Source organism: Melanotaenia boesemani, chromosome 12 (genome assembly GCF_017639745.1).
Source record: "Melanotaenia boesemani isolate fMelBoe1 chromosome 12, fMelBoe1.pri, whole genome shotgun sequence".
NCBI classification, from domain to species: Eukaryota; Metazoa; Chordata; class Actinopteri; order Atheriniformes; family Melanotaeniidae; genus Melanotaenia; species Melanotaenia boesemani.
Window position 1 is genome coordinate 23,054,976 of NC_055693.1, and position 23,903 is coordinate 23,078,878.

The following is a 23,903-nucleotide window of genomic DNA, read 5'->3' on the forward strand; positions in this document are numbered from 1 at the left end:
GATGGACAAGTGTTGCATTTCTTTCGATATATTCATAATTTTTCATTATTTTACAAAACAGAAAAAATGGTTGAATCAGCTGATAAGACTAATTAAGTAGCTTAAAGTGGGAAAAAAAAATCTTATTGGTGAATTGGTGCACTTTTCTTGTCGTGTTGTTGTAGATTTTCATTCATACAGTGTCATGGTGATCCTAAGACCTTGAATCAAAGCAACTGGACTTCCTTTTGTCTCTTGAAAATGTTTCGCTTTTCATCCAAAAGGCTGAAAATGTCGCTACGAGGTCAGAGGGAAAAGAAAGGGAACGCAGGCTTGTTGAGAAAACACTTCAAACCTCTGGGTATCTGGGATGGGTTATTATCAAGTCAAGGACATCTGGCAAAACACAGCACCAAACAATGAAGAAACCAAGAACCAAGAACATTGTCATTCCATACATGGCTGGAGCACCGGAACAACTTTGAAGAATCCTCTCCAAACACAACATTCTTGTGCATATCAAACCCAGCAACAAACTGAACCAGAAACTGGTCCACCCGAAAGGGAAAACACCCAAAGACAAGATGAGTAGAGTTGCATGCAGTCCAGTGCAGCAAGAGTGCACAGACTTATACATAGGAGAGACCAAACTACTACTTTACAAGCGTATAGCTCAATGTAGAAGAGCAAGCAGATTCCCCTGGATCTTAAGGTTAGGGGACACTCTTTGGAGGACAGTAATGTGGACACTTTGGACATGAAAAACAGATGGTTTGAATAAGGAGTGAAAGAAACCATCTATGTTAAACAGGAAAACCAACATTACACAGAGTAGGTGGCTTCAGGTTTCATCTGTCCAAACACCTACAATGCAGCCTCTCTCCTTCCCAGGTAGTTTCAAAGCCATTCTCACCTAGAGTCTTCTGACCAACACACATCATATGTTGGTCAAGCAGTTGAGCAACTCAGGTGGCAATGATCCTAAAAACCCACAGGATGGTCAACAACCCTCATGTGACTTCGAGGACCTTCCAGTGTGGCCAACTTTAGCTGATAAGCCTGGAACTCCTCACCAGTCTGTTTAGAACTGAGGAAGCCTTTTATATGGATGGAGAAGTGCAACCTTTTTAAAGAAACAAAAAGAAGTCCAGTTTACTTTGACTCAAGCTAATAGGATTTCTTTTTATCTGGTAAGCAGTATTGGATGGTCGTAGACCCCTAAGGTTTAGAAATGAATAATTATAGTTAAACAGAGAAAGCCAACTGTTTTGATTATTAATCTTGACACTTCATATTTTGACCAAACAATTTAACTTTCCAATAGGATTTAATTTAATCACAAGACAACAGGGTGTATTTTAGAACCACATGCATGAGGATTCATTCTAAGTGTAAACCTTTATTAAAGTTATCCATTTATGGTTGTAAAGGGCCCTGGTAAAATGCTGCCTTAAAGCCTCTTTTGATTTAAATTTTTCATTCATGTAATATGTATATTTTCGTACCATCGTCTGTGGCCTTCGATGCATTATAGAAAAAGACTGCAGTTTGTCTCCTTAACCAACGCTATAAATGTTGGAAGGTAAAGGCCGCTTTTACCTGTTTGTATCAAACAATGGTTTTATATTGTGAGACTATTATTTCGTGTGGCTCCCTCATGGGGTTATAGCATGTTTATGTTTTTAATTTGTGATTTGCAAACACTGTTTTCTCTTCCTCCCTCTCTCCTTTGACTATTTTCTTACCCATCTGTTTCCCTTTTGGTGTTTTGTCCTCTGCCTTTCCTCCCTTTCATGTGTCCTGCTTTCAGGCATTTTTTCCCGTCTTCTCCTCCTCCTTTCCCTCCTTCCTACCGTTCCTCTGCTGCTGTGGGAGTCTGGGAAAAATACAATTTCTCACACAGCCAAAACACATTAACTATATTATTCTGTGTCACTGGGGACAACTCTACACTGAACATGCAACTCAGTGTTCCACTCTGACTCTTTATTATATTAAGACGTCCCTTTTAGTACATACACATGGCAGGTCCCTGGGCTTAAGAAAAAAGATCGTCAGGAAGTCTAATATAGCCAGATGCTGCTATTTAAGATGCCCAAGAGAGAGACAGATTTATGGCCCTCAGTCAGTGACAAGCAGACTGATGCTGTACCATTATCACCATCACATTGTCAGAAATTAGAGTTTAATCAGTGTTGTTAAATTTCATGGTTCTGGATCACATAGCTGTCTGAATAAAGTATATTAAAACTGCACCGTGAGCCATCCAGCCCATGCTCATGTTCCTGAAATATACACAGTCTGGCTAATCAAAGTCATTACCGGAATCTAACTAAACAAAGAGGTAAGGGCTTCCCAATGGAAATGTACTGCAGTGATTAACATGTTCCAGCTGGAAATAAGTTGTGTTACACTAACTGATGCAACTATGTTTAAAGACAGTTGTGTAAAAGAAGTTGCTCTGTTTTAGAAAGGTCAAAATGTTTGGTCTGCATCAATTAAAACAGACCAAGGAAATAGCTCAAACAACTGAACTTGGTTAAAGTACTATCATTCCTAAACCAGGAATGTTAGTGGCGAACCCATTATCTTAATGCGGAAGGGGCACCAAGTCCATCTTCACACCGACTGGATGAAAAATGCCAATTGCCACATTGTCAGCAATGTAAAAAATATGGCAGTGGCTTCTGAAAATGTTGGAAACAGTTTGAACTGTGCATAAGCATTATGTCAGCATATTTATTCAAGAGAAAGATAACCATGCAAACCATCTTAAGAAAAAGAAAATTTGCATGCTGCGGTGATATGCATACATACTTTGGCACATACAGTATTCTCCCCGACACATCCACCTAAACCTGTCTGTGATCGGTTTGTTTGGAAAGGTGCACATAAAATTCATACGCACCATTAGCATAGTGTTGCCATCAGCAGAAATGAGACAACCATGCGAATTTCAGTGTTGCAAAAAATATCAAGAGCCCACTGTAATAATTTACTCTTGGCCATAAATAAATTAGACTTTGCCATTAAAATGCAGATGGCCATTTTGTTCAATGCCCTGTGCCAGTGATGTTAGTATTTGATTTGTTGTACTTATGATGGGGTACTTTATGAAAACACACACACCCTGACATATACTGCCTAACTTATTGTACACAAGCATGAATCCCATAACGAAACAATATGGACCTGTGGTAATTTCCTGTCAGCCATAACCTTTTAAATATTTTGTGAAGTTCATCTGATGTATGCACCACTATTAGTCTTTGTAACACACACAGGCACTTAGGCTCTATGGAGAATTTTAATGTTAAGGATTAACAACAGGGGTGAGTCTTGGCTTGGAGTAAATCCCCTCAAATTGGAGGAAAGAGAAATAAATTCAGGAGAAATTGTGTGTGCATTTGCAGTTCTTCAAGTCAGCATTAGGTGCATGTCACTGCTGTGACCAGGGTGCCTTAATAGTTTACTGTCAGCATAATGACAAAAAAAAAGTTCTTATCTTGCAGTATGAAATTTTGTTTGGTTTGTGCTGTTGGAAGAAATTTGAATTACTTGCAAAATGTTTCAGTAAACTTTGTTGAATCCCACATGAATACTTCCTAAAATTGGTGACTGGGTCAGGAAGAAAAGGAAAGAGAGAGTAGTCACTGCCGGAAGGGTGACAAGTGGGGGAGGATGGAGAAGGTTAGGTAAAGGCAGGGGAAGTGAAACGAGAAGGAAGGTTTAGGAGGGAAAAGAAAATAGGAAGATGTAGTAAGAAGTAAGATGTCAGAAAAGAAAACGAAGAGAGGTTTTATGAATGTGGAACGCAGAGAGAAGAGTAGAACAAAGACAAATGAAGTGACAGAGAAGAAGAAGAGGGTGAAAGAAGACGGAAAAAGAGAAGCGTCTGAGAAGATGATTGAGTAAGGAGAGGATTGAAAGTGCAAAGAAGGGGGGTGGCAGAATGAAGAAGAGGGTAAATTAGCTGACAAGAAATGTGGGCAGAGGATAAAGAAAGTGCAGGGGGGAGAGTTTTAGACACAGAGATGTGTGTGTGTGTGTGTGTGTGTGTGTGTGTGTGTGTGTGTGTGTGTGTGTGTGTGTGTGTGTGTGTGTGTGTGTGTGTGAGGAGGGCTATTATACTGTTCATCTTGGAGTTCCTAAATTTTAAGCTTATGTTGGCTCCAACCCATCATGGAAGAGGAGGTTATCATATAAATGTACAGAACAACCAATGGGATGCTTTGGGTAATGACCACCATGAGGTCATCTTTATTTCAGGGTTTGGGGCTATGTTTGAGGAGGTGCCCCAACTATAGAGGTGCTCGTTTCAACTGTTGCAGTCCCAGTGGGTCCCTTTTTTTCTCAACCTACCAGCCTCTCAAAGCTACCATAAAATAAAGGACATATTGGATTTCACTTGCAGTTATATTCAAGCAGTGTTCATGTCCCAGTGTTTATTGATATTACAGTTATAGATCCCTCCACACATAGAGTGCAAGCACATCAGGTAGACTTCACCTGCAGAGCAGCCAGAGCAGCACATAGCCCTGCTGTCACCTTGCTTCCAAGAAGTTTGTAAAGATTTTGCAGGGGTTTGAATCCACCTGCTCCAACTTTGTTGGCTGAGAAACAGAAACACATTTGAGTGTGATGCAATTCATGGCATCACCACACCAAGGGGCACCAGCACTTTGACAATAATTTCTCTCTGTAAATTCCAAATAACTCATTTGCATGTATTTCATCATGTAAATGATCTCAGTCACATAAACACAAGCTTTGACTGGTATTGTACCCCACAGTGCACTGAAATTCATTTGTCCAAATATGTGTTTTTTCACTTGAAGAAAGTCATGAAAAAGAAGTTTATTAGTTTCTGAAAGTAGACCACATGAAAACAATTAATGAAATGTGGCAAAAAATGATTGCATTCAGTGGTGGCTCAGTTGGCAGGACATCTGTCTGCCTTGCAGGAGACCCAAGTTCAAATCCTACAGGGGACAAATATTAACGGCTTCCTGTTGATTCCTTTGCCAAGAGCCGTAACGCTACTGCCTAACCTCTTTCAGATGTAAGTTGCTTTGGAGAAAAACATCTGCTAAATGACTGTAGAATTGAACCATTATTTGTTAAATGAGGATATTTATACAGTGTTATATTTTTATGGGTAGCGAAAGTATAGAAACTTTGCTAACAGTGTCTAGTGGGAACCACTTGTCCGGCAACAGCTTAACTAGACATCTAAACTCATCATAATTTATAATTATAATTCTTTACATACTTTCTCCTGGTTTAAGATCATGATTTTGCCTTGTCTGATTGAACTCTCAGAATAGGCAGAATACGTGTTTTTGTCACCTTTTCCAGCCTCATGAACATCAATAGCTGTTTTTTTTTTTCTGAATTCCTCAGAAAGCTCCTTTTTCATTCCCTGACAGATCTCCATAAATGTGTGTGATAACCAGACTTTTCTAAAGAGACTTTTCCCGCAAATAAATGAAAAATTACATATTTATGTCTCAATTCTATAAAATATTTATCCACTCCCGAGAATATTATTTTATTTCATGCTGATGCAGAAGTATATAAAATTCTAGTAGCTTCGTAAACATCACTTTGTCAGATTTAGTTTTAAACATCTTGAGCAAGTAAACGGGGGTGGACAGGGGGATAAACAAAGGAGTGTTAAAGAGTAGGAGGAGAAGAAAGTGCACTAGAAACAAAGTTTCTTTAATCACAGGAATGAGATGGGTAATTGTGTATGTCAGTAATTCTCAGTTGTGACAATGCATTTAAACATTCTTACTGCAACTTTAAAAGCTCAAATTAGACAGTCTTCTGTAGATGGTAAAGAGAACAATCTCAGATCTGCATGATGATGTGAAATAATGTGAGAGGAGCTGGCAAGAAGAATGCTGCTCATTTACTTGGCTCTGACTGCAGGTTCCCACACTATTTTTATCTAGTTTGAGATATCACCTTCCACAACAACTAGAATTAATGAGTTTTTTAATCCATATATCGACTCTAAAATAAACACATCTTTTACCTTAAAGCAGTAAGTGAAATTAAACTAAATGAATGTCAGTCTCATGTGGGTTTGTCTGTCATCAGTTCCTTGATTATGTCAAGGAAAAAAATGTATACTGCTCACATTGTACACAGTCTGAGGCTTTACCAAAGCCTAGACTGATTTGAAAATATGCTTACCTTGCATGCAAACCTGCTACATCATCTGCAAAAGGTGATGATATAGTATAGAACTTGTAATAAAAAATAATAATTCCGTGGTATACCTGTGAAATTGGTTGCAAAAACCCGATCTATTATAGTTATAGCCATCCATCATCCATCCATCCATATGGATGGAAAATAAGTTTATAAAGGAGGAAATTTGCAATTAAATCAAATGGGCTAACGAACAGGAAGCAAAACGCAATACACAAGGGGAATGACCTACAAAATAAAGCCAGACAAGGCAATGAACCCATGAGGAGTAAAACTAACTGAAAACACACAGACCATGTCAGTTATAAAACTGACCTAAAACATTCAAATAGATTTTAGAAATAATAGAGAACCAAATAATTAGTGATGGCATCTCCTCTCTTGGGATGCATCTCAGTTTTCATAATCTTGCAGTGTTTATTTTTTTATACAGCTTCTCATATAAATTTACCACAAAAAAATAAGAAAATTTGGGTTTGGCCAGTTATTTCCCCCACTTTAACAATGCCAGTTGCTGTTGTACTTTGGAAAGCCGGATGTTTTATTTTTTACAACAAAGTATAACTTGTAAGGATGGTGCCTCTGTGGAAAGAGCAAGACGTGTGGGTTGTACACACTGCAATATTCTCCTGTTGATGTTCACAGACTCTGGTTTTGAGTTGCTTGGTGGGTTGGTACTCCCACACAGTACTTAGGAAATAACTACACATATTAGTCATTTTTACACTGTTCATTTTACACTGTCAGGAAATTCGGTAGTGTGTGGAAGATCCGTTTGCAGCCACAGCAGCTTGACATGTCCTCCTCATGGTCACCTGCCTGGTCACATTTTGCTGTATGGCATCCCATTCATCAACCAGGAGTTGCTGAAGGTCAACCTGTGTGGTGGTGTTGGTCGCTCTAGCACCTACAGCATGCCCACGCTGATCCCACCAGTGTTCTCCAAAAATTTCAAAGGTACCCTGTGATGATTCTGGCTCTGTGGGGGAGAGCGTTGTCATACTGGAGAATTTAAGTTGGATCGTAGATTCTAGACTGTGTTGCTCGTTCCACAAGCACACAATTCTTACAAGTTATACTTGAATAACCAGCCTTTGCAACAATGTAAAATACAACATTACTTTTATTCAGTTTTATTTCAATGTCTATAAAAACGTAAATGAATAATCGCTGCATAAAAATCACGTCTCTCCATAATTATTTGCTTTAAATGTTGTTTTTTTCCCTACTCAAGCTTCTTTTTTGCTTTGAGACTTACCTTTTCACAGACACACATTTAAAGACATGATTACATTTAAAGGAAGATAATTACGGAAGCAGCAGTAACATAGAAATGAAAATTAAACGATAGGTGAAAAATCACAGCTAAAACAGATCATGTGTTTAATCATGAATTAAACACTGGCATTATGACACATTTTCTATGTCTAATCAAGGAAGCATTAAGGTGTTATCTCACTAAAACTGCTGAGCTACAAAAGCTGTAAAACTAATCTCCAGGTAATTTTATTAAGACTTGCTTCATGTGTCGTTTAATTTGTTGAAAAAAAGTTTCTGTTTTTTTTAGTATAAATCATTCAAAGACTAAAGACTGTCCAAACCTAATAGTGCACAGACTTGTCCATGCCAGGCTGTGCTATAGGAAAGTATCTGCCCTCAAACCAGTACCAACATAATTATAAATTGGTGGCTTTTAAATCAACAGTATGTATCAAACTCCCAGCCTTCTCAAACACCGTACCCCTCCCAGGCAGCCCTCTCCTGGCTTTCTGCCACGCTTTAACTAACTATGACAAATTAGCCTCACACTTAATTACTAGCCTGGGAAAATCACAATGATGTTTATTAGGCGCAGCATCATAAAGCGGTGTGTCCAAGCCCCAAGACCAGAGAACTATACCAGAGAAACACTAATAATAACACCAGCCATACAAATTGGCTGAGTGAAATGACCAGGGCCCTCGAGGCGCTGTGTGGGATGGGGTGAGGAGGAAGGTGACTTTCCATGGATGAATCAATACTATTCTCAACTGCGCTGCGGTCTGAGGTCTGGCTACCAAAGTAGGCTGACATAGCTGATATACACTTTGTGTGTGTGTCAAAGCGGTAGATTTAGCAGAGAACCTTTCTCCATTATGGGTTAATAGAAAAAAGCAGGCACTGATGAAAAATGCTGAATATATTACATTACAAGAGAAGGTTTTTTTCTCTCTCTCTCTCTCTTGACATACAGTTATGGGCAGAAGTATCTTTGGGGTCCTCTATCTCATAGAGATTAAGAGTTTGTGTGTGTGTGTGTGTGTGTGTGTGTGTGTGTGCGTGTGTGTGTGTGTGTGTGTTGGAGCACAGTTGGGGTCGTGACACCGGCCTTGTGGAGAGAGCAGTCATAAATACAACCTCTGTGCTAGCTGGCTTATTAACAGCTGATTTATCTGCTTCTCTGTGGGGAATGCGCGCCCTTGGCACCACAAGCCCAGAGATCAGCCCTGGGGGGCCCCAATTACCCGATGTCATGTGTGTGTGAAGATGTGTCAAGGGAATATTTTGTGTCGTAGAGTCATGGATATCAGGTGTGTGCACGCGCCTTATGTTGCTGTAAACGTCAGTGCCAGGGTCATCTTCATCATCACTCCTTGTCTTCGCTAACACACTCACACATTCACACACACACTGTCTTTGCCTCCTGCAGTGGGAGATACAGGGGGAATAATAGGATGGGATAAATTTATTTGACAGCTCTCTATCTCCTCTGTGATTTATCAGAGTATTTATTCGGCTGATGTGCCTTTATCTTTCTGTTTCTTTTCTTTCTTTAACTCACCCATCTTTCTCTGTCTCCAATACTATTACATTAAGCCTATTTGTATGTTTAACTTGTGTGTTCATCATCGTAATTACTGACATTGCATGCCAATATGCTTTACAGCGTTAAGGCGGTTGTGTGGCAGTGCTTTACAGCAGCAAGGCTGTTTGAAGACCGAATCGTTTTTAATCACAATGTCCGACTTCTTCACATCTTCGCTGTCAAACATCTGTTGAGTATGTGATCATATCAGTTAATGTCATGTTGAGCAAATAATTCTCTCTTTTCTTTTTTTTTCTAATTTATATTTCCTATTAATATTATTTCTTATTTTCTTATTTTTTATGAAATGATTTTAGTAATGTTCAGAAAGTTTTACATCAAATCCTGGCAATCTGATCTGTACGTCCCGTCAGCTTATTTTTCCTGATATGTCAGCGCTACTTTCATATATTCGGTGTAATAAATTAGGAAGAAAACTACAGTGGTGGAAAAAAGTTTTTGGACACCCCAAGTGTCTTCAAGTGCAATTTCCTTTTGTCCAGTCACAGCCAAAATACTAAACAAATAGTTAAAAAGCCATTGAAAACTTAAAATGTTTCATTTCAAAATATTTTTTTATGATTTTAAGGGTGTTTTTATCATTCTTGTAATAATGATAACTAGAAAGAAAACTCCAGAAATTATATATACAGTAGAGAAAAATCTATTTCAATAAAAGTGTTCAACTTTGCGTTATTAATTACTCTGCATTTATTCATTCATTTTCTGTACCGCTTGGTCCATAACGGGTCGTGGGTAAGTTGGAGCCTATCCCAGCATTAACAGGTGAGAGGCAGGGTACACCCTGGACACGTCACCAGTCCATCGCAGGGCCAACACAAAGGGGACAAACAACCATTCACACTCGCACACATACTCCTAGGGAGAATTTAGAGTATTCAATTAACCTAACATGCATGTCTTTGGAAGATGGGAGGAAGCCGGAGTACCCAGAGAGAACCCACGCATACATGTGGAGAACATGCAAACTCCACACAGAAAGGCCACCGCCCTCAAGGTTCGAACCTACCCCCAGCCGAGATTCGAACCAGTGACCTTGTTGCTGTGAGGCTGTGGTAACCACCACATCACCGTGCAGCCCTCTGCATTTAATCTTAATTAAAATGCTGGCATTTAGATCCATGAATGTCAAATGCAGTTACAACAAGATGTACTCACCTGATTTAAAGTTAAAAAAAAAAAAAAAAAAAAAAACATAAAATCTGCACCCTGCATTAAAAGAAATCCCCAAACATGTACCACCTGATGGGATATTTAAGTGCTGGTCCAATGTCCAGTTAATATGGATCATAATTATTGTATAAAAAGTGTTACAGAAGAGTAGAAAACACTCCTCACTTTTCAATGAATTTTAAACAGCTAATTTATCTTCATTTACAAATTCATTATTTATATTAGTCCAAGCCTAAGAAAAAAAAATGAAAATGTATAAAATGTATATTGCTGCAGCGACACCTGCTACATGCCAACACTCCTGTAATCCCCCTCTGTAAAGGCCCAAAATGCTAGAATTGGTCAGCTAATTTGTAAAAAATAAAAAATGGTGGAGTGCAAGATAACTTTTCTTTCTTTTTAGCTGTATGTTAAACTACTCTCAAATATGTATTATGCAAATGTGCCACATAGTAATCATGTTATGCATGATCGAATGGAGCTACGGACGAAGATTAACCTGCACATGCACAGGATGGGGAATCCACTTATTTACGGAAAAGTGTGTGACGCTGCAACACCAGGTGGTGATATGGCCACTTGTTGGCTTGTTAGTATTAAGCAATTAGTTGATAGCAAATCAGTACCATGTGCAGCAGTGAATTCACCTGTTTTATAGGTCTAAACATGTTATAAGATTCTTACAACTCCTTTGTGATTTTGCTATCTTCCCCTTGAAAACTGTTGGATTATGTTTGGCCCTTATCTTTCGTTTTGGTAATACATATATATTTAAGAGATATATATTTATATATATTTTTGACTGTTAATTAATAACACAATGGCGTGCACATAACAGACACGATGGCTGAGCGTGAAATCCAGCCAACACTGTCGGCATTAAAAGCTAGTGTCTGGAAGTACTTTGGCTTTTGTGGATGGCTTTGTTTGCTCAGAAAGTCTAGTTCATTTGGGGAAGTGTGAATCCACAAATGAACTCTGATGAAGCGAATATTGGTTCTGTACTGTTGCACCCATTGTGACTCTTGTCCTATACTGAGATTCACAGCCAGCTAAACTCTCCCATGGAATGCATGCTCCAAGGAACAGACAGGAACAGGAAACAGACAAATAAAGGGAAGAATACAATTTAGCATACATAGAGCATCAATGTCATGTTCAGGAGCTACATATATTAGCATGTTAAGTATCGCTCAATTACGTGAATACAGTATGACTGAACTTCTCAAGATATACATGACAAGGCAAACAAGAAATACAATATGCAGCGGTTACCATATAAATGAGTAATACAAATCAAGTTATGAATCAACATAATAATCGGCTAAATATATTCTAACAATGTAACAAATGTGAACTTACTTATATTGCCACTCAAAAAGCTAGGAACAAACAGATGACTTGAGATAAAGAATGTGTTTTCAACTTAGTAACACCACCATTCTCATGACTTATAGTAAACAGGAAGTTCCTGTTGCATCACTTCCTTTTACTTACTATTGGCTGAAGCTGCAGTACTAGAGTTAGAGGCCTAAATTTATGTAAACAAATGAACTGTTCCAATACAGGTTCTGAACTTTAAGTAATTGTGTCAACAGACCATAGACTGTATATAAAAGACGGACGGAGCCTCCGTGACGTCACCTATAGGTTTCTGAAGAGCAAAAGTGAAGCTCATTGGGCGTTCCCACCGTCGCCATCTTGGTAGCATCATGCGTGTCGTTAGTCTCGGAAAATCCGGGTATTGGATACCTGTCAATCAAAAGGACACGCCCCTAATTATGACGAATTTAAAGATTAAATAGCATCCAAATGAGTTAGAAAAAAATTCACCCCCCTCACAGTTGTCATGAATGTAAACCTGACCTATTAATCCTAAAATGGATTTTTTTACCAAACTTTAAACATGTTTATTTCTGCTGTGAAGTTGGCCTTTTTAACAATGGGAGTATATGGGGTAAGGTAAGTTTTATGGCTATCAGATTACATCTGCTCCTCATGCTCCTCACATGCCATATTAATAACGCTTAAGCCTGCCCTGTTACCCAGCAGCAAGACACATACTCATTTCAGTACTAGTTCTCCTTCATTCTGCATTTCTCAGCTTTAAATCAGCTCATTTCAACTCAGCTACATTCAGCACCACAGCACAAAATACATGGACAAAATTAACCGGCTTAACTCCTTAGTGAAAAACTATGACTCAGTATCACTCATGTATTTCTCAGAATGTCAAAAGTGTGTTTTGCTTTCTTTCTTTTCTTAATTAGCCTCAGCCTTTTGGGAAATTTAGTTTCTCTAAATTACATTACTCTACATCCTAAACCTGTACTTGCTGTTCCCTGGAAGATAGGGAGCTGTACACTGATTGCTCCTGAGCTTCTGGTGGTTACATAATGTAAACCTCAAATGTTCATATCATAATCATTTTAATCAGTTCACAATCAATGTAAACATTTTGACTGGTAATCAGGGTTTTAGATTAAATCTCAGGGAATTTATTAACGTCTATCAAATATCAGGGCAGCAAGGTTGCGTCTGGGCTGAAACCTCTTCTACCTATCATTAAGTGAGTCAGGCTGCATCAGAGTCTATCACTGAGCATCTGCTGATACATAAACCTTTACTGAAGACTTTGTTACAGCAGATAAATTCTGTTCTTACTACTTGTGTGTCTTTGTTTTAAATACACAGCATGTTATATAATGTCTGTGTGTTTGGGGGTGGGTGCGTGTGTGTGGGTGTGTATTTTGAGAGTCAAATAAAAAGTAACCCTTGTGGGATGAGTGCACATCAGAGCCACTGAAGCGCAATTATAGCTACAATTTACCCCCAGTGTTCTATTTTTTGTCAGTAAGTGTGTGAGGCCTGGAAGTTAAGCTCCTCAAAATTTGTGTTTTATTGTATTGGTTCAGGAAAAGGTTGCGGTCACTGCAGAGAGACACAGAGCAATAACACAAAGGAGCAACACTTGGCAGATTGGCTCAATGACCTAAGACTTCCCCCTAGTCTCTGTCTCTGGGGCCTTGCAGCTGCACTCAGCTGTTATGTAGTAATGATGTCAACAAGCAGCAGCAGCCTCACTGATGATACTGACAACCTACCCTTACTACCTGAGTACTCCTTCATCTGTCTGATTCTGCTGTCATCTTGACATGGGATACCATGATTGCTCACCACAGCATTAAACACCACAATTTATTCATTGAAGAGATCAATCAATACCATCGCTTTCCATAAAGGATTATCTATGAACCATATTTGCAGATTAGCGCAACTTGGAATGAAACCAAAGTTGCACAGCATCTGCATTTTACCGCTTGTGTTGCTTGTTTTTGTCCCATGTCACCTGCAGAAGAGACATGTTCGAACGGGAAAGTATGGAAGAGAAAGACTTATTCCCTCCAAATGGATGAAGTCATTCATGTGGGATTTTTTTGTTAATAGAAAAAGATAGTCAAGGTGTCATTGTGGAGGACGACTCGCCAGCCTTGTAAAGCAGTCATAAAAAAGTTGCTGTTAAAGGAGGAAAAACATTGAATATGTCCCACCAACTGCAGTATAAACACCAGCTTTGTGTGATTAAAAAAAGGTAAATCCTCAGTAAATGGGAAAATGATGTTCATGTTTACCTAAAACAACATTATCGTGTTTGCAGTTTTTTACGACTTGGGTTGGGCTTACAGCACAATGTGGTGAGTTAAACTGCATTCACTTGTTACATTATGTAGATGAGAAAAAACGAGAAATTCTCAGAAAACTTTGCTGGATAGTTTTACCGTTCAAACATGAATGATTCGCCATTTTGACTGTCAGTCTGTAATGGCTTGTAGAGGAAATTGTATTTAATTTCAGATATACAGTATGATATATTATTTTTTTTACACAAGTTGATCATTTGACACTTTTGTAATGTAATTGAAAGAAAGATCCTTCCCAAGTCCAGATAGAGGTCCTGTAGCTATTTCCCATCTGTTTTCTCCAGAGTTTACTTGGAATGGGACCTTTTGGTTACTTACTTTGTTGCTTATTTTGTTATGTTGGCATCAGAAGATAAAAATAAAGTAAACTTAAAGACTTATAAGAGGTTGCATTGTAAAATGTATTAATGCAAAGTAATCATAATAAAATAGTACATCATAAAAACTGTGATTATTGCTTTGACAATAATCAAACCAAGAAAACTTATAATCATGACAAGCCAAGACTTAACACATTAATTTAATTTAAATCCTTTCTTTACAGTGTGGTGGTCTTAATCTTACAGTAAATTTGCATGATTTTAGGGGGGGGGTTCTCAAATCTCAACTTTGCCTGGCTGTGCAGCACCAAGCAGTGCCTCTCCGTTGCTTTGCTAAGAGATATATGTCTGAGGTGCAAACAGTTTGTGCACACTTACTATCAAAGATTTTATGGTGCGGAGAAGGGGACAGTTTTGAACCCAGATACTGCAAAGCAGAAGCTTTTTTGCATCTAAACTCTGAGATTAGGGCATTGTAGCTCAGTGGGTAGAGTGGTTGTCTTGTAGCTTGAGGGTTTCTGGTTCGATCCTCGGCCTGTTGAGCTCATGTCTATGTGTAAAGCGTTTTGGGTATCATTCCAGGTACAGTAAAGTGCTTTATAAATACAGCCCATTTACCATTTTCACATAGTGTCCATTCCACATCTGCAATACTTTCTATTAAACTGATTAAAACTGTGTGTCATCTGCATGATTATTATAGCTCATCATGAATGTATTTGTTGTGTGAGAGCTTCACAGGCTCTGTTTTTTCAGGCTTTGCTAATTTACACAATGTCTGGGTGGTGATGATGTGCATGGTGAGGAGACTGGAAAAGGCAGTGTGTGTTCACATACACATTGTGTCTTGCGTGAGCTTTTCTTGCAACATAAATTGTGCTGTCTGATATCTATAGTGATTCCAAGCATGTAAACTGTATGAAGACTAAAAATGTGCTGGTATAACCTTTCCACTATCAGTGTCTGTCTTTCGGCTTTATAACTTCTGTATCTCATTTCATCCCAGTCTATAATCATTGCTGTATTAGAAGGGAGACACATGAAAAAATTCAATATGATGCAACACTTTTCAGAGAAGGAGCAGGCAAGAGATGACACTTATCATTTCAGCAAAATCAGATAAAAGTTTAAACAGTTATTGCTGATAAACTGCTTCAAGTTAGATTTTGGTATACTATGAAAGATGGTTTGTCCCTTGGGTGGAAATTTTACCATTCTTTGTACTGTGTGCACATTTTCTGCTTTTACAGATGACACAATACAGAATGCTGTCACTTGATGATGCAAAATCACAAAGGGAACCTAGTACACATTACATATCACAAACCAAGGTTAGATACTCCACATCCATTCTCCTTTTTTTAACATCATACCACTAGTTGTGAAATTGTTTTGTGCAGCACTATGTTGGCTTGGCATCACCAGTATCACTAAACTTGGGTAGCTTTGTGTGACTGAATATATACTTCAACACATAATACACAAAATATGTCATCAAAGTAGCTTTTTGTTGTTGCATTCAAGGAAGACTAAAGTGTAAAGTATAATTTCAGTCTCTTTATTGTCACTCTGTGTTGTGAAGCTCGTCTCATCTTTATTGAGGAAATGAGAAGGTCTCAGTAGTAAATATATGTTTGCTTTCACACAGTTTATAAAGTCGACCAACGTACAAGCTTGTGTATTACTTTGTGTGCTTTGGAGAAGCAGTGAATGCCTGTAGGTGTGTGACAGCAAGTTCTTCAGCAAGTTTGTGCATAATGCTGTTTATTCTCAACTGGGAATCCTCACTAATCGAGTGAATTCTTCAAGGGGAGTGCGCTGACACACACACACACACACACACAACTAAAATGGATTGAGTCTGTCTTTAACTTCTTCAAGAGGCATTATTATTTTCCTTATAAAAAAAATCCTCTATCCATTAAGTATAGTCAGCGAAGGGCTGCAAGACGTGTTAGGCTCCATTTTTTGTTGCCCTAGACAAACAGCAGAGTTAAAGGCCAGAAAAAGAAGAAGAAAAAAAAGAAGAAATCTTAACTGATGCTGGGCTTAAGTCAGAGTCTGACTTTGAAAGTCAGAAGACTTTCAAAAGATTTGGAAAAGACTAGAAAACTATCAGCTCACACCTGCTCACATTTAACGACAAGTGCCTAGTCTCAGACTGAGATTTTACTAAGACTGTGAATCTTGTAGGGTGACTATTTATAAGACTACAACTAGATTCTTTTAGCATTTTTTGTTTGCAAAATCTACTCCTCCTACTCCTACCTCTGACGAATGGGTTATTGACTTGGTGTCATGTATGGAAGTTACAGAATAATACTTTTGTCCCATCTCATTATAAACACTTGTTACCAAATTTAGAAGTGTTGAACGTTAACAGGCTTGCATTGCGGGATGTCGACAATGGATGTTGTGAAGGACATACATAAAAAAGTCTATATCAGGAATCAAAAATTCAGACCTCTTTGTCCAGTGTCCTGCAGGCTTTGTCCTGCTTCAACAAACTTGACACAAATGAATGGATCATTGTTACGACCCTGGCCAGATGTAAACTGGAGTAATACAAATACACAGGAGTGGATGGGCGGGTGATGCTGCTCAAATCAACTAAACAAAAGAGAATGGACTACATAAGTGGAAGACAACAGCCAGTCTAACTAAGGTTCAAATCAAAACCAACTAAAACCTAACTAACTGCACAAAATCCAAAACAAACAAAACAACAGAACGGCACCAATAACGTGTCATATAAACAAAAACTAGTCTGCAAGTAAACGGCTCCAACTGCTGCTGAGCAGTCTGGTGTGTTGCAGCAGGAAAGAATCTAACCCCTCCTTTACACCGGGTGTGTGTGCGCCACATTATGGGTGCACCACGGTTTTGTTTCGGCCTCCGTGGCAATTTTTACCCGGCGTGTTTCAGGTGTTGAGAGCCCCGAGTGCAGTCCTCCTAGCAGGGTTTACGAGATCATGAAATCACAAGATAAACATCTTGTCGTCTATGATGACAAAAAAAAAAAAAAAAAAAAAAAAAACTGTTAAACACGTAATGTTTACATGGTTCAGCAGCACAAATCTGCACAGGGGCTTTTATTTTGAAAAATACAGGAAGCTTTTACACTGCTCCCATGTACGATTTTCTGTCTGCCCCTATCTGAACTGCAGATATTGACATATTCTGGGTGCGTGAAGCGTAAAAAATAGATGTGGAGCGTAAATTTAGCGGAGCGCAGCAACAATGCGCTTCTGGGACGCTTCTGATATGTGCTGCAGCGCACCCGGTGGAAACCAAACCACTGACTTAAATGGCCTCAAATAGCAGAGGAGGCCACAGTGCAGCCGTAATGTGCCACACATGCACCCGGTATAAAGGAGGGGTGAAACATACAGGACCCTAGCCCAGAACGTCCAAAGTTGGTGATCCCTGGTTTATATCATGAAAAAGCGTATGCTAATGTTGAATGTTAGTTTGGTGTATCCATTTAATAGCTATATGTTTGTATTTAGAAACAGCACAGTGTCAGAAAAATGTAGTTATGCAAATTTTGAGTCATATTTGTGACTGACATTTTTACACTATGGATCAGTGTTGCGATTAGATTGTGTGACACAAGATCAAGTTGTGTTATGAGAATGCTGTTTGATGAGGTGGCTATGGGACTGGTTTCCCTTTGCAACAATAGAATACATTTTGTGTTATGTTATAGTACCTGCCTGTTTACATTATGTAAAATAATCATAAATCACTTTTCTGTAATCCAGTTAAAATTCATGCAATCTCATTGCTTGTACTTTTGGCTCTGAACAAAGTTTAGCGTTGACACTATGAGCACTCTGCAGCTATGTACCCCATACACAGCTTACTGTGTTCCACTGTATGTTATTACTCTTTTATATCATAGCTATAGCATTAAGGTTTACACCAGTTTGAGCAACAATAGCTCCTTTGTGAAATTAGACCACACAAGCCAGCCTCCACGTCCTTTGTGCATCACTGAGCCATGAGCACTTGGGACCCTGTGCCCAGTTTAACTGGCTGTCCAAGCTCTGCCTTATTTTTTATTTTTTTATTTTTTATTTTTTTTGGTCAGCAGTAATCATTGCACACTGGGAACACCTCACAGGACTTGACATTTTGGAGATTCTCCGACCTAAATGTCCAGTCATCATTATTTGGGCCATGTTCACTCATGGCCTAATAAATAAATTTTGCCTCCATTGTAATGAGATAACCAAGGTTATTATTGTTATTATTATTTGATGTTGTGGCCAACTAATTCATGTTTGTCATATGTAATTGTCATATACACTGTTAATGATGTTTGACACAGCATCCCTTCTCCTGTTTTATGAAACTTCATTTAGAGAGTTTTATTCAGTATGGTCAGGACAACTAATTAAGCTAAGCTAAGCTCGTTTTCAGAACGATGTTGTAGACTGAGGATAGCTGTTGTTATTTTTGGATTTTTTTTTATTAATTTTTTTTTTTTTTTTGACCAGTTGATTGCTAGTATAGTTTATTCAGGAGTCTGGTATTCCACCTCAAAATATGAGTTCTCACTGTAAACACAGTAAAGTGTTTTCACTCTAAAAATATTGGTTGCAACCCAAATAAAACCCATCAACTGCTTAAAAACACAGAACTGTTTTGTCCACGATGGTTGAATAATGCTGTATTCGTAAAAATTAGCATGATTGAGTGGACTTGTCAGTAGAGAGCGTTTTGTGTATTAGAGGAGTGGAGTGCTGTGCTTGCAATTGTGCAAACAGAGCTGTATACACAAACACACACATGCAGACACACGCATAACACCCATACAACAGAAAGAGAGCAGTGTGAAAAACTCTGCACCTGTAATAGAGTGATAATGCTGAGTAAGACACACACATGCACAAATGTGGACATTTTCAATATAGCTCCATTTAACTGGTGCTGCTGTGAAGTTGTGACCTAAATGGTTTGGGATTGCAGCATCATTGGTGATTAACATTGTAAGCTTTTGATATATGGCACCTATAAACAGACTAGAAGGGGACTCAAACTGGATTACTGTCCAAGAAAAGATAGTAGATAAAAAAAAATCTGTTCTTAATATATGCTTTTCTTTTTCTAATATTTATGGAACATAGTATCTCCCATTTTTAGGCAGCATTTTCCAAGAAAATGGAAATTGGAAATCATTTCAGCCTATGTTTATTTACATTTTATATGTTATTTTTGTTTTTGAATTGGGTTTTCAAGGACTTTGTTATGTTAATCTGTGGAGATTACCCTGTACGAGAATGAAAAGCCAGAAGCAATAAAGCTTTCATTACAGTAACAGCCTTCTAAATAGTGTAAAATGCTTTGATGGGTGCTTCTATTACAGGTTTAGCTGTGAAGTCAATGGTAGCGTCATAAAATCGTCTTGTCAGTGGTTAGGTGTAATGGAGACCACTGCTAGAGGTCACAGCAAATATAATATTAAAGTAGAAAAAGTTGAGGAAGATTTTGTAATACCAAAGCTGTACTTAAGTAGGATCCAAAATCCAGCTCCCAGGTTAAAAAGAGTAAATTTATGATTTTTATTGTCCTTACAGGTATCAATTAATACATTTTTATATTAAACGGAAATAACCCACTCTGTCAGAAATTACCTTTCAAGTTTAATTTAAAAATAACTGGATTGTTTATTCTATACTACACATTCACACCACTGGTGTTAGCATTGCTCCAAGCTGCCAGTTTCACAGTACACAGCTTTAAGTAATAACTGTGGAGGAAATTATTCTTTGCAACCAAAGGAGTCTTGATGAATGAGTCTCAAGCCAAACAAAATTGTCTTTCTGTGTTTTATTAAGCTGATCGATCAGGGAGTGAGCATCACAAAGTGCTTTCATATTGCTGTCCGTGAATACTCGTTCAAAGAATCTTCTCTGTAACATAATTTATAGCAAACAGAAATATTATTTCTTACATATCAGCATATATAGTAGTTATTAGTAATTACATCATCAGCTGACCTGCTGGTTTTTATCCTGAGTAAGAGTGGGACAGCTAAAGATAAAGTATCAGATCTAAGTAAACTGTGGTATTAGGAGAAAATAATCCTTAACATAAAGTCACTAAATCCTTTAAATTAATACTTTTTAAAAGGAGTTGCCGTTTGTCAAGCCACCTTTGTAAATAAAAATTTGCTGTGTAAATGGAGTAAAAAGAATCAGTAAAAACTGATGCTGCCTAAACATCACCGTAAAATACACAGAATATACTGCAGCTCATAACTCAAGAGTTTCTGATAATGATGCATACGTTATAAGTCTGAACTAAAATCATAAGGAAAACTTATATTATAATCATATGCTGATTTGTAATAACCAAATTCATCGTTACAGTTTATTCTTTACTTGTTCACCAGAGAATGCAGGGAACAAAAAGACTTATTTGGTGCAGATAAAACAACATCACCTAAAGTAAATTCTACTCCACACTCAGTTCTTCTTTAACTGGTTTCAAATCTTTCTTTGATATTAAACTATTTTATTTTGTCCATCAGTCATTAAGTTTCATAGCATCTTCAGTAAAGTTTAGCATGTACGAATGGGTCTTGGGTTCTCACTGGTTCTGGATGCCAGTAAAGTGTTTTCACTCTAATTACCAACTGTCAGCAAGTGTGTTTGGGTTTTCTGTCCAGCATGAACAGAGTTGCAGATTCCCTTATGAAAACTTGTTGCATTTGTGCCAAAAAAAATGACCATTTTCCTATTATGTTTTGTTGTTGTTGCCTTCCCCATTTTCCCCCGCTTTTCTGCTCATAAAATAAAATAAAATAACACATACAGCTGAGAGCCTTCCTAACGTTTGTTTTACTCAACAAATGGAGTATTTATTTTCCTTTTCAGTTCTTTTTGGGTTTCAGTAACTAAAAGAACAAACAAGCTGAAAGATATTTTTTTAAATGAGACCTTTTGAGATTTTACATGTTTTATTATGCAGATGGTTTATTGAACAGAAAGGAGTTTGACAGAACACATTTGCATTTTGATTGATTTTTCTGACAGTCTGTTTCTCAGCAAAGAGAAACCAAGTCGTGGTCATTTTCATGGTTTTCCTCTGTCATGAGCGTCCATGTTGTTCGCTTGATGTGCATCTAAAAAACCTTTGTGTACAATTACCCACACCACACACTTAATATGTTAACACCTCAAACAGTCTTAAAGTGCCACAGACTGTTAAAATGCCTCTCCTTTCCTGCTGTTTTAGTTTTGTACACTAAACTGTTCTAAAAATGGAGAGGAAACCAACCAGAATGAGTTGGACAAGTAAGCCCAGAGCTGCTTTGAACGTCCCTTGGCAGATGTCAGTACTGAAAGAAAAAAAAGAACAAAGAAAGAGAAGGGGAAAGACTCAGCCAATGCGTTTGCATGCTTTTTATCTTAACTTTATTTATTTTTTTATTTTTTGTTTATGTGGAAACTTTTAAAAAGTGACCCTTAGACCTGCATTTGTGAGCATGAATTTTTTCCCCTTGTGTTGATGCCGTTCAGAGACCTTATACATTATTGATTGAGCCTGCTGATGGCCGAACGTCTGAATGTTTTTCTCACTGTGTCACGGAGAACTCTCATCTATTAAATCTCGTAAGTGTGTGTGGACGTTAATGCCCATGTTTTAGGTTATTCGGCACTGTGTTTGTGTGTATATGTGTGGATATAGTTGCACCACAGATGGATGGCATGCATAACTCACAAACACATGCCTCCCTGGCAGTAAATCCCAACAGACGACACAGTCCTGTTAACAGAATGTTTTCCTGTCAAAGTGTCCTTGAGTAAGACAGTCAAGCACAGCCTGGTTACTCATCATAAGTCAAATAAAAGCTTCGGCAAGATGAATAAAATATTGTGAAAAAATCTTGCTTCGAAGTGAACAGAGGCTCTGTAGAAGATGGATGGTGTCAGACTCTTGTCAAGTAATTATATTTCCGTCTCAAGTTCCTATGAGATAAGCCACAGTGTTTTCCATCAGTGTTGTCACCTTGGCTGTACAGTTCACTGCAAAGCTCAACAGTCTGATTAGAAAACACTACAACGTCAATAAGTCCTCATAGCACAGATTAACTGTTGATTCTATTGCTCAGCATGTCCCTGTACTGAAACGATGCTCTGGAGTAATATCATCACGCATAATACTTACAGCCGCTAAGATCATAATCCTCCAGGAAGTGCAGAACACTTTTCTCCTTTTTCTGCCTTTTTTTCTGCCTTGAGGTCTTTAATCAAAAGCATAGTTTTTGAGTTTTGAGAGCATACTTCTTTGTTTTTACTTCTTTCTCTGCTCACTCTTAGAAAACAACCTGTTAAAACACCCAGTCAGTGGAGTGCCAGATATCATGCAGATGTTACTGCCTCCCTCACAGTGTGCTTGCTTTGCTTAAATGGCTTCAGCAGATCATTTGTCGACACCAGTCACCTAAACTAAAGTCATATATGGCGTTAAATGTAGATAGATAGATAGATAGATAGATAGATAGATAGATAGATAGATAGATAGATAGATAGATAGATAGATAGATAGATAGATAGATAGATAGATAGATAGATAATTTGTACTTGCTTTCAATGCTATATTTGTAAAGCAAGTAGAGAGAGCTGACAAAGTCTATGATAGCAGAGAGCACAACGAGCTCTGTGCACATTTTTGTACGTACAAATTTGTACGTGCAGCTTTGTATTTCAGAGCTGAAACACAAGTTTGCCAAGTTTTCAGCAATCTAGCCACTATCACATAATAGTTCCTGGATTTGACTGTATTGTAAATTCTTCATGCAGTGCTCCCTGGCTAGAGCATGCATGTCATCCACTGTGACCAAAGTCTAGTATCTATGTAAAAATTTTGTTTGATTTCACTTAGCTCATTTTGTGTTTTTGAAATCATATTTATGCAAAAAAAAAAGTAAAACACCAGAATGTACAGACTATTTTTTACAATAGTGGCATCACATGGTGGTGAGAAATAAATCTATTTCTTAAGTTTTTTGAATATCTTCAAAAGCTCATCTTTAAAAGCTATTTGACAGATGAAGAGAGTGCGGGAGCAAGTGAGACAACTGGCCTTAGTTTAATTAGAGCCCAAAGGCAAATTAATTTGAGACAGAAAAGATTAATTGACTTTAAAGTGGTTATATCATCACAGAAATTCAATAGCTAACTAATTCAATATAAACAAGTGTAATGGAAAATTTATTCATATACCCTTATAGTTTGTAGGTTACACTTTGTATGTCTGTGTATTTAGATAAGAACTCCTTCTCACACCTTCCCCCCCCTTTCTCATCCCCCCAACAGATGTTGAGAGTTTAATGAGCTTCCTCCTTTGCACCCTTCACTCTGTAACATTTGTTAACAGCTATGTGAGAAATTTAAAACAATGACCTCCTACTGTGATGTTATCAGCTCATGCCTGGTATATTAACTAAGCTCACTTGTATCTGGCAGACTCTCGCAGACAAACTCCTTTGACTGTGTGACTCTCATTGCCGGCCGGCTCTTAATAAAACTACTTTGTTCGATTCTCACTTAGTGTGTGATCTTTGATAACTAAAAATTCCACAACACAAGTCTTTCCTTTTCTATACTTATTCTGTGTTTTTTTTAATTCCAT

The 23,903-nt window shown here is 37.9% G+C and overlaps 1 protein-coding gene across 4 annotated transcripts in view; it reads left to right on the forward strand.

The window, feature by feature from the left end:
* epha6 (eph receptor A6) overlaps nt 1-23,903 on the forward strand; it is a 196,422-nt gene that overhangs the window by 104,231 nt on the left and 68,288 nt on the right. The window lies entirely within an intron of this gene.